General features: G+C 38.3%; 1 long non-coding RNA gene across 1 annotated transcript; it reads right to left on the bottom strand.

Moving 5' to 3' along the window:
* Nucleotides 1–456: 456 nt before the first annotated feature.
* On the bottom strand, nucleotides 457–9,448 carry LOC112975736. Its single transcript, XR_003256721.1, has 3 exons — nucleotides 9,352–9,448; nucleotides 1,556–1,632; nucleotides 457–524 (listed from the first exon to the last, which is right to left on the bottom strand). It is a non-coding gene; the product is annotated as an uncharacterized LOC112975736 (long non-coding RNA).
* Between the last annotated feature and the right edge of the window lie 1,994 nt (nucleotides 9,449–11,442).

Here is an 11,442-nt window from a genome sequence, read left to right on the forward strand (position 1 = left end):
AAGATACTACACATCAAAGATGCAAATATTTATCTCATTGTAATCCATCTCCTATTTACGGATTAAGTTGTTCAGGGAGCATGATAGATCTATATCATCTTTCTGAAAGTCAATTTTGCATTTTGATCTCTGGTTTAAATAACAGATAAAAATCACATATAACTCCCCAGTGAATACATTAATGCAGATGCTGAAAAGAATCAGTTATTTCAGGAAAAATCATGAACTTATACAAACATGAATATTTCTTCTAAATCTATCTTCTCCTGATAAGACAGAGCTTAGACAATACACTGCTAGGCACTTTAGTAAAAACTTATTGCTCATTGTTGTTTTTTGTTGATTTTACTTCATGCAATCACATAACGCCCTTTTTGGCAAGTTACGCACGCATTTATAAAGCACTTTCAGATGCAAAGACGAAAAGCACCAGCTAAAAATGCTACCATCATTACCTCTGCAGAGGACTCAGAAAACAGGCATCTTTTTGTCCGAGAGGAGCATGCTGAGGCTATAGAAAGTAGCTTTAAATACAAATGTAAAGTCATTACTGAAAATTTGAGCACAGATAAAATGTCTGATAAAATCATAGACACTGCGAAATTACACACCCATATTTTGCAGGTAACATATGCACTCACTTTTTTAGTGATGCTTAAATCAGAGAAATCCTACTGGAATCATTTACAGAAATATAGCCATCTCTCTTTCTCCAGCTTCTTTTCAGATAATTTTCACAAACAGTGATAATCATCATGTTCAAAACTCATTATTCTGGGCAATATAGGCAATCTTATGTCTTCAGGCCATAACCCTGTACTGAAGGGTTATGAGAAGACTCTAAAGTGTAACTAGAACAGCTAATAAAGCATTTCCCAGGGCTTACCAGCCCCTACCAGCCTTTCACCAGGCACAGCCCCCTGGACTTTGACTGACTCTGCCAACAGGGGATCTAGGTCTGCAACAACCTGTTCTCCATGCTGGAGTTTATTAATGGATCACCTTAATAGCCTCTTGGTAGTAACAGGAGTAGTGGTTTTACAAATTCACATTGCCTCCACCACGCTAAGCAGGCAGTAAAGCTGTGTGTGTGTGTTACTGGCACTGCTCTTTGACCTGCTTCATTCCTATCAGTACATGACCCTGTATTGAATATGACTCTAAATCTGGAGTCATTTTCATGCAAGTTAGATAAAAAGTATTAGCACGTAAACTGCAAAAACTTTCACACAGATGGCAATGCAGTGAGAAATACTATTCCATTTTCCTATACCAAGAGAAGAAACTATAAATGTCAGATAAACTGGAGATTTTCTTCCTCCAGGGAAAAAGAAAAAAGCAAAAAAAAAGTTAGAAACCAGCACCTAGATGGAACTCAGCAACCCCCATTTTGTGACTTGTTATATAATGGTGTTTATTACAAGCCAGTGGTTGATTCACTGGAATGTGTCACTCCAAAACACAATGTTTTGCAATCTCTTACTGCCATCTTATGCCACTTTTTGTCACTGCACAACCCATGACATATATTAAAAATTGTAAAGGAATTTCTCACCTATATCATTCTGTTCATAAGTGTCTGTCATCCTCTCAGCTCATTACTGTCTGGCACGCGTTTCCACATCCCCAACTCTGCAACAGAAAATTGAACACTCTGAATTCTTTTTGAAGTTGAGGAAAACTGAGAACACCCAACACCCCTGAGAAGCACGTTAGAGAGACTAATAACAAGCTCTCCCCTTCCACACTGTTTCTTCAGTTGCTCACTGCTTTTCAAACATTTTGCTTGATTTTCATTTGCACTGATTGATTTCCCTTTGTGCAGCATTGTGCAGGGACTACAAAGCAAATGAAGACAGACCTGTAGTCTGCCTTTTGTAACAAAGATGGCTATAAATGGTGAAAACAGATTCACAGAATGGATTGTTCATGCAAAAACAATTTAGAGAGGTTACTGTTTTAAACAGCGTTAAATAATAAAATGCCAAAATGATTGAGGCATAAGCAAAATTAATGGTCTATAATGTGATCTTTTAAAACAGCCTTTTTTTCTCTCTCAAAAGCTACTCTAAATGACATTTTGGACATTTATGGGTGTCTTCATTCTTTAATTCCACATCAAATCTCTACAACTTACAGGTAAAGGAACACTGTTTTTTTTTTTTTTTTTTACCAGCAAAGCCAGAAAATTCTCCCTAAACTCTGAGAGTTAAACTGCATTTTCTCCTTTTCTTGTCCCATCAACTCTATCAGATTTTCCGACAACCAAATTATTCCCCTGGCATTACCTGTACCTGGGTTAGATGCTGGTTATTAGAATTCAGTAAAAGCATATCTTGTGGCTGATATATTAGGGAGAACAGATTCAATTCACATTTTTTTTCTTCTCCCACTCAGTTGTGTTTTTGTTTTTGTTACTGCTCTGACGAAAATTAAAATAGACCTCAGCTTCTCAATACAGCTAATGTAAACAAACCTTCCAATTCACAGCAAATTCCGCAATCACATTTTATGCCACATAAACTCCATTTTCTTAAAATGTGTTGACTTCAAGCATTCCCAGCTATCGTAATCCCAAAGCACAATGTTGCAAGACGACTAACAATTGTATTGATTTTTCAATATGTGCTACAATAACTCCTTTTTAAAGACACTTCAGTGATCATTCTAAATGACAGTGCAATCAAACGAGAGCTGCATATAAGTATTTCTGTGTTTGGCTTTTCCTAGCACTGGAGTAATTGCTGTATCTCACTTAATAACACATTAACAGGAGAATCAACTAATGCCGTAGGACTCTACCATGAAGATCGAAAAGCAAAATTATATTCTATGCTCAGTTTCCAGAGAGAAATTAATGTAAGCTAATATTACAAAAAAATGGACAAATTAATGTGATTTGCAGCACTCTTAGACTCTATTAGATTATATGGCCCCTGTCACAACTTTCTGCTCCTTGGCATACTCTAGCGTGGGGAAATCTAATCAGTTATTTATCCCAGCTTTCTACCTACTTGGAAAGAGAGAAGAGTGCAGAATCTGACCTTGAAATACTCCCAAAACATGCCAGATTGGTATAAACAGAACCATACGGTTAATCTTGCAATTATCCATTTTCTTCAGTACTTGTATACTTCCCTGTGGTCTGTATTTTTAAACATAAGGGACCTAATCCACCTTTTCAGGAGCATAGTTTGAGGACTGGTCAGTAAGCTGCCTGGTCAAGGTGCTGCATTGGTATGTAACCGCCATAACAGTTATTTTCACTTGGGAGCCACCCTACTACTGTGCCAAGAGTGCTCCCTGGTACTCAGGGTGGCTTAAACACCCTTGGACAACAGGAACAGCACCACTTCACTCGTGCTGTGTAGGGGAGTACCAGGCAGGTGCTCAGGACAGGAGCCACGGTCCCTCGCAGAGAGCGTACAGGTCCAGGGAGAAAAATTGTTGGTGGCAGGCACCTAACTTCCCACTGTGCTTAGAAGGCACACTGAACTGTCTTTTGTGCCAGAGAAACTGCCTTTAACAACATATATGAAAAATATTCAAGAAGAGGAATGTTAGGCAGTGAAAACTGGTATGATCACTCTACAGGGCTGCACTGCACTGGGAGTGAGTCTAAGTCTCTAATATTAGGCTTAGCTTTTCACAGAGAACAGGATTAGGGTTTCTAGGGAAATTTGTCCTGAGAAAGGACATGCAGAAGAGAGTGGTAACACAGTAAACCCAATCCTCCAAGGAATTCCAGGAATGTAGGAAAAATCTGTAAAAGATACAGAAGGTGAAAACCAAATTGGATGGATTGAGCAGAGTGAGCTGGGAAAAGGAGGGAAAGGGATATGATTTATAAAAAAACCCTAGGGTCTTCAAGGGAACTTTAATCATGGAAAATCAGTAGGATAATAGATGAAAGTTTGTCTAAAATAGAAAGAAAATATTAATTCCTGTTCCTTTTCCAATAACTCCTTATGTACGAAAAGAAAGTCTTGGTACAAAAGTTAGGGACACATTTATAACAGTTTCACTTTTTTAAGGTTGTCACTGTCCCTGTCTGGTTCAAAGCAAATGATTTTTCTAATTTTCATTCCCCTGAGTACAAATAAAAGCACATACAGTCTCTTGCTGTCAACTGCATGGGTCTGACTCTTCCCCTTCTGCTTTCTTTTCTCATCAAAATTCTTACATGCCATATTTTAGTTAATTTCTGAATTGTCACTCCTTCTCATAGCTATTCTTACATCTCATGTTCCCACCATCTGCAGCTTTGTCTTTTAACATGTGTACTTTTTAAACAAATATCTGTCTTTAGCTTAACGTGCATCTTACAGTTGTTTATAATATTCATTATTTCAGATCCGTAGACGTTGTTGACAATGGTCTTAAGTCATTAAGCAGACCCACAAGAAAACCAGAGTTACATCTTGTTGCAATTCATTTAAAACACGAGATGCCTTGATCCCAGCCAAATAAACATGTATAGCAATCTCCTGTTAAATAGTTATGCTGATTTAAACCATTTAAGGATTATTAGACTGAAAAAAAAAAGATTAAGGTCATCCAAACATTGACTGGCCCAGATGTAAAGTTGTCACTCTTTACCCTTGTTTTTCCTTGCCTTTTCCTTTTTTGCTTTTCTTTCCTTTACCTTCTTCCTTGCTATTATGTAATAGCAAGAACTTATCTGAGTTGACAGGTTGGGAATGAAAAACTGAGAAAAGGAAATCTTCAGTCAGTATATAATCAACCTATGGATTTCCTTGATGCAGGAGTCTCCTGCTCAAATTACAGGGCCAAGTCTAATGACTGCCTGGGTGATTTTATGACAAATAACAACAGGCGTTGCATCACATACACGATTAATTTCAGGCTTCAATTACATTGTGACTTGTACTGCTGAAAGAGAACCTATTTTTTGTCCGTGTCATGGTGTTGTGAAACTAGGATAGATTTGGTATAGTTAAATAAATAAATAACATGTAAGGGAAAGAGTATTTTTTAATTAAAAAAAAAATAGTTTCTAATCCAAGCTTAGAAAGACAATTTTTAAGTACTGATTTTTAAGATGTCTGCGTTCTACTGTGTAACTTCCATTACATTAACAGAAATGTGAATGAGCAGGCAAATTCCAGGAACTAGACTGATAAAAGCTGCTCTGGGGAAAAAAACAGCCTCATGTCCACCCAGTTAGAATTTAGAGATTGTCACTAAATCAGGCCGTACCCATGAGCAAAGAATAGGGTCTAAGAGCTGAGTCCCAGAATGAAGTCCACTTGTGATAAAAATTGCTTTCTTTTGCATTTCAAAGATGGGACACAGGTTTCTGCAATCAGTTGTGAGGGAAGAAAGTCAAAGAGAGGGTGCATGGGGAAAACTCATCTGAAATTAAGGAACTATGCTCATGGAAAGAAGGGAGACTATGTCTCTTAAAACAGTGTTTTCTGATTACTGATGCTTATAATTAAGTGTTGAGTCAGTGCATTACTTGAATCTCTTGTCAAAAAGGACATGAGCAAACAGCAGACAGTAAGGACAGCTGAGACATTGGGAAGTGGAAAAAAATCCATCTTTGAAGGTTTTTTAGTCTAAAATCTATCAAGGACTGCTGATTCTGCCTTGGAAAAGAATAGACCTGTTAACTTCTAGTCTCTTCCAATCCCTATCTTCTATGAATCTATGTGGCATAATAACTTTTTTAAAACAATGAGAATAATTAATAAATAAATATCTGACCAAGAAAAGCAAGAGGTTCTTCATAATAAATAATTTTTCCATCAAGATGATATATTTTTCTAAAAGTTCAGACAGCACGCTTTTAAATTTATGAAAGCTGTATGGCTTCTTATGGAAGCCAGGACACAGAGATTTGTTTTAGCCATAAAATTTAGGATTCCGTAATTCTCCCCAGCTGCACAGTTGCCTCTACAAAGTTCATTTAACATGCTTTTACTGAAGATGCGGTTGCTATAACTATCAGGTTCCATGACGGTCAAATTACAGGGGTATATTGCATTGTTAAAGAAGGAAAATTTGTGGGCAGTTAACATTAAAATGTTTTATATATGAGAAGTATACATGTGTATTTGTTCACTGTTATTATGTGCTTCTAAGAAAATACAAAATTATAGGCTGGAGGAAATGCATATTATTTCCTTCATAACCCATGAAAGCTCAGCTGACATTTTAAACAATGAACTGAGATTTAGTATTAAAATTGCTAAGCTAGTGTAAATTTTAATCAACTGTTGCTTATAGTATTTTAAATTACTTTTCAATTAATATTATCAGATCCTACAGATTTGCTATTTTGTAAGTTATCAATTTATTTAAATATTGCTTTGTTTGACACATCAATTTTTGGCAAAGATTTATTACTTACAAAGAATAATTCCAGACCATTTCCTCACCAATGCAATAGTGAGGACCACTTCAAGGAGTCATTTAGCCTTCCTGCAATGTTCATATCCTCAAACTAAGACTATGATTTTTTTTCACTTTTAGGTGCCACTGACAACAGAACATGAGGTATTTCAGAGAAACTAGATTTAAACCTAATTTCTACTGGTCTTAGTTTAACTTTCTCTCTTAAAGCTGTCTGCATTATTAACATCAATGTGCTCCATGATTTAGGGCTTCATTCAGTTGTGACTAAGACAGCCATGGACTTTTAATTGATTTCAGCGGCAACTGTATGAAGTTCTTTAGAGGTTTTACAGAAATTGTCAATAGTGATCTGTTATGATGTTTTTTGTACTGTGGGCTCTTGACTAGTAGACTAAAATCTATCAGGTCATTTCATTGATAGCTACAACCAGAGAACAGATAACAATTTCATTGATCACATTGTATGTTAAATTTGAATTAGAAAACAGAGTAGAGAAAACTCCACTTTTATTAAGAGGACAAACTAAAAACTAGAAAAGGTCAGATCACATCTGAGCCCAGCCTGAGCAAAAGCCAGTGGTTTTGTAGGGGTTATCTCTAAAATTACTTCATTCTGTCAAATCACTATTTAAGGGAAAGCCTAGGAAGAAAAAAAATGACAAACGTCATTTCTGAATCTGTGAGATGTTTAACTCTTTAAAGGAAGGCAAAAATTTGAATACTCTATTCTTACTTTCCAGCAATACTGTGACTTTCCATATGTGGACAACATATTCCTCTTGTAAGAGGTGTTTTCCAGCAGATGACATCTATAGCAGAGACAGAATAACTTAACCATTTTTGACCAACCTCCCTAGTTACAAAAATTATTTACAACCCTTGAAAATGTTATAGTGAAGGCTCAGAATGGGAAGAAGCCTGGAGACATTTCTCTTTCTCTATGGAATTCTGAGGGTTGATAAAGGGAAAACCTTGATTTTGCTTTAACATTCTCATCAACTTCACCTCCTGTGAGCCCTAGTATGTTCCCCTCAAGTCTCAGCATGTCTGTCAGTGTTTCTCAGGAGTCTTTCCATGTGGAAAAAAAAGTTTTCTACATGCTGAAGTCTCCTGAGGAAACACATCCTTAAAATAGGATTTTAGTTTCACAGAAATCATCTAAGTTCTATGTTGGCTGGAGCCAGTGCTCCAACTTACCCCCAAAATTTTGATCTTGGAAATAAAACACCAGCCATAGAAGGGCCACTAACTTTGTTTTCTCTTTCCTTCATGCATGTTTCTTCTTAAAAGACAAAAAATGCTGGAGAAAAAGTTTTGAACTCTTTGGTGATCTTTATTAAGTTAAGAATTCAGTGATTTGGGAGAATTCTGACAATTTCTTTTTAAATCTTGTAGAATTTTCTTTATTCTCAGACCTAACATTCTAAATTTTGAGTCTGACAGGGTTTTGAAAGGATAACAAATCAAGGCTTATAATGGAGCAACTGCCAATGCCATATAAGAAGTGAGTGACCAACTCTGCATATAAACATGGTAGGGAATAACCAAGATAACATAGATATGAAATGCTGTTGTAATGCACTAATTCAGCATCTGAGGACAGATGACAGAAAGACTTGAGTCAACATGGTTACAGGAAGCTGTCTTTTCACAAAAAATACATGGAAACAGCTTTAACAGAGATTTCTTTTCCACACACATTCCAAACCTCAAAAAATCTTACAATTCTCTACTGAACAAACCAAGCTCCATTATTAGAAGTCCTAGGCAATGCGGCACTTCACTGCTAACCTACAGAAATACATTCAGGCATAAACCACTTGTTTCCTACAGAAAAAGTAAATTCCAAGCACAATTTAGCACCTTCTTCATCTCTCCATAATCTGCAGTTAATTCTCAATTGTATAGCTTAATCATAAATTAGCAGAATGATATTCTCAATTATATTGGCTTTTCAAACATTACAAGAACAGTTTAATCCATCATTTTCAAAAATAATTCCTACTCAAAGTCAGAAAAAGCCTATTATCTACAGATTTGGCTTTATATTCAAATTCTGAGTGACAGCTTCTCAATATACTGGTGCTTTGCAAAGTACCCTTAAAAATACTGCAAAGTAAATATGGTTATGTTAGTACATTAACCTTAGTGTACGATGTTCTTATAGTGCATTTTAACTACTCAATAATGCTTGTACTGCGTTTCAGAGAAACGTGTTTTTCCATAGATTAATTTGCATATAATGTAATTTCATAACTGGCCTTGGAAAATGTCTTCTAGAACACATCCAAATAAGCTCTTTAATTATGATACCTTTTTGCAGTATTTCTAGTAGATACACTATGTTCCCAGAAAGTTAAACATCGTATAGCATTTAATTTTGATATGCATAAAATCTGTGGCATTTCATTGCACATCTGCATATATGCACATAACTACTCCAATGGATTTGGCTGATACAAGCTGTATGCCATAAAAAGGCAAATTTAGAAGAAAATCAGTTTTCATCAACAGTTAAATCAGAATAGTGCTCACCACATAAAAACAACCTGGATGGTATGCAATTTGGTTTAATTAGGTTATCCAGCATTTTACTCATGATTTCTTGATGACTAGCATTCAATATTTAGAGTGTGCCATTTATACTGTTACATACTGAGTAAGTAAATTCACTACAACATCTCAGCTAAATGAAAAAAAGTTCTGTTTTGACAGACTGCTTTCAAAATCATTTTTAACTCCCCATTTAACAGAAGATTTTATTTCTGAGGAATATACGTTTCTAATTTCCTCCATACTAATTTTCATTTTACATTATATTTCCCTTCCTGAAGCCAGCACTGTCTAGAACTTATTTAAGTAAGTGACCAGACATCAGTATTTATGGATTCTGTTGCAAGCTTCTCCCTTGTCTTGTCATGTGACTTTGATCAAAAAGTCAGTTACACTCAAAATTCCAGGTGTCTCTACCTTTGGTTTTTCATGCTGAGAAACATGGAGTGTCATCTCTAGAGGCAATGAACACCTAACGGATACAATCCATTTCATCTGAAGTTTTAAGTGTTCAGCAAATCTGGAGAGAAAAACAGATTCAAAGTTATACTGGGCAGAAGACTCAAAATATCATGAGGCATGCAAAACTTATTAACATCGCTTAAGGCAGATGTGATACTAATGGTGGGAAAGGAAGTTTGTACAGAATGTCTCTAATGACAAGACATGGAGCACGCACTAAGCAGAGTTAATGAGGGGAAAAAGAGAGAACTTTGGTTCCCTTAATATTTCTCTTTCCCACCACCTCCAAAAAATCTGCATCAGACTTGTAAAATCCAATCTTAATGTCTTTGCATGTGATGAGTATAGCAATATTTATCTGTGTCATATTAGGCAGACTTTTTAATGTTTGCAATGTGTATTCTGAAGGTTACAAGACCCTATATAAACATAAAATATTGTCAGAGGTTTCCATCTCTTTCCCAAATTCATTCAGGACCAACCAAAACAGTAAACAGTAATGACATATCCAGATCCCCCCCTAGACATTCTAGTACAAAAGAGACCAGACATACAGACCAATGCTAGCTAGACACAGATATGAAACTTTGGTTTTAGCTCATTAAAATAATTTGTTTAATTTGAGAATTCCCCACAATCAGAATTTTAACAAATATTTTCATTTTTTGACAACTACATTATATGAACATAAGCCAAGATATGGAAAGCCTACACAAAATGAAGACTGTAAAGTTAAACTATGCATCCTGTTCCAAGCGTTTAGCGATGCTTTTTCACAGAATCACAGAATGGTTGAGCTTGGAAGAGAACTCTGGAGATCATCTAGTCCACTCCCCCTGCTCAAAGTAGGGTCAACGAGCTGACTGTTCTGGGCTGTGTGCAGTCAGGTTTTGAATATCTCCAGGGAAGGAGACTCCACAGCCTCTCAGGACAGCCTGTTCCACTGCTTGACCACCCTCACAGTAAAAAAGTTTTTTATGTTTAAATGGAACTGCCTGTGTTTCAGGCAGTGTTGTGCCCACTGCCTCTAGCCCTGTACCAGGCACCACTGAGAAGAGTCTGGCCTCCTCTTCTTTAGTCCTTCTCATCAGGTATTTATACATATTGATCAGCTCTCCCCTGAGCCTTCTCTTCTCCAGGCTGAAGAGTCCCAGCTCTCTCAGCCTTTCCACATGAGAGATGCTCCAAGTCCCTTAATCATCTTGGTAGCCCTTTGCTGGACTCGCTTCAGTAGCTCCATGTCTCTCTTGTACTGGGGAGCCCAGACCTGGACACAGCACTCCAGGTGTGGCCTCACCAGGGCCGAGTAGAGGGGAGGGAGCACCTGAGTGCTGAACAAAGCCGAGTCCCCACCCCTTTCCTAAGGATAGGGCAGCATTTACTCGGACATGGCCTGCAGACCTCTGTGCAGCCAACTCACGTGCTGCCAGATCCCACTATGGTGAAGGGGCAGCGCCAGCGTGGGAGTGCTGGGGCAGGCTGGTTTGTTACAGGCTCTGCCTGCGCCCTGCCTTGCCTCCAGCAGAGGCCGTGTCATGGCACAAGGAAACCTGGGCTTCCTGCCACACRCAGCCACAACAACATCTCTTTTGCTAGTGCTTCTCCTCAGGCTGTATCAGGTCCTAATATTCTGGAAAAATACGATAATATGTGGAAAATATGACAGAAACAGGTGAGCTTTTCTTCTGAGTTTGTGGCCGCCCCTCACAGACCTCCCCAACGGCTGCAGCCCAGCCAACGGCTCCCTCCCCGCTTCAACGGCCAAGGACGTCCTGCCTCTGTATCTGTCATGGCGGAGCTCCCTGAGGCGGGCGGCAGGCACACTTCCGCCTCGGTAGCTGTCATGGCGGAAAGACGCCTCGCTCCGGAGCCCGCGTAGCGATGGCGCCGCTGTGGCTGTCATGGCGACGCGGGGGGGTGGTCACGTGGCCGGATCCCAGGGTGCAGCGGGCGCGCTGGCGTTGGTTGCCATGGTGCCGGGAGAGGCACGGCGCGATGGCGCTGCCCGAGCCGCCTCCCGCCCGCGTCTTCGCCCTGCTGGGCCCG

This window comes from Apteryx rowi, unplaced genomic scaffold (genome assembly GCF_003343035.1).
Source record: "Apteryx rowi isolate R43461 unplaced genomic scaffold, aptRow1 scaffold_686, whole genome shotgun sequence".
NCBI lineage: Eukaryota > Metazoa > Chordata > Aves > Apterygiformes > Apterygidae > Apteryx > Apteryx rowi.